The sequence below is a fragment of the Gavialis gangeticus genome, unplaced genomic scaffold, assembly GCF_001723915.1.
Source record: "Gavialis gangeticus isolate Ggan-Ray unplaced genomic scaffold, GavGan_comp1, whole genome shotgun sequence".
Taxonomy (NCBI): Eukaryota; Metazoa; Chordata; order Crocodylia; family Gavialidae; genus Gavialis; species Gavialis gangeticus.
The window spans coordinates 33,951,167-33,951,724 of NW_017729027.1; the positions used below are offsets into that span (position 1 = coordinate 33,951,167).

General features: G+C 52.9%; 1 protein-coding gene across 13 annotated transcripts in view; it reads left to right on the forward strand.

The window, feature by feature from the left end:
* DST (dystonin) overlaps nt 1-558 on the forward strand; it is a 569,390-nt gene that overhangs the window by 390,136 nt on the left and 178,696 nt on the right. The window lies entirely within an intron of this gene.

Genomic DNA, 558 nt, shown 5'->3' on the forward strand with positions numbered 1-558 from the left:
TTCCGAGTGACAGCTGGAGCCGCCCCGAGCTTCCAGACGGTACGTGGTGCCTTGCGGTACCTCATGGCGCCCTTCCGAGCCACGCAACACCGGCGTGATCTGACAGTGGCAGCGCAGATTCCAGGTGGCTGGGGATGCTGCCTGCTGCTCCCTGCTGCATGGCAGGGCTCTGCCAGGAGTCCCTAGTGGCCCCAATGGCCACTGCCACAGCCAGTGAGTGCGGGGTTTGGGGTTTTTTTGTTTTGTTTTTGAGTGCCAGGACATACGGGCAGGCAGTGTGCTTCAGCAGCAGGGCAAGAGACAGCTATAGAGATGCTTTGGCTGGTTACCAGGGAATGTTACCAGGGAACGTTTTTTTGTTTCCTCATGTGCATCTTGCAGCGTCTCAAACGGGTTTGAGACGCTGCAAGAGGCATGTGTGTGCTTGTTTGCATGCGCCCCTTGATGGTGAATGCTAGAAATAGTCCGAAGAGAAAGAGAGACCATTTGGTTCAAATTTTAAAATTAAAGTAATTAAATTTGTGAGATAGTGCTCATGCTAAGCAAGGCCTAGCATAA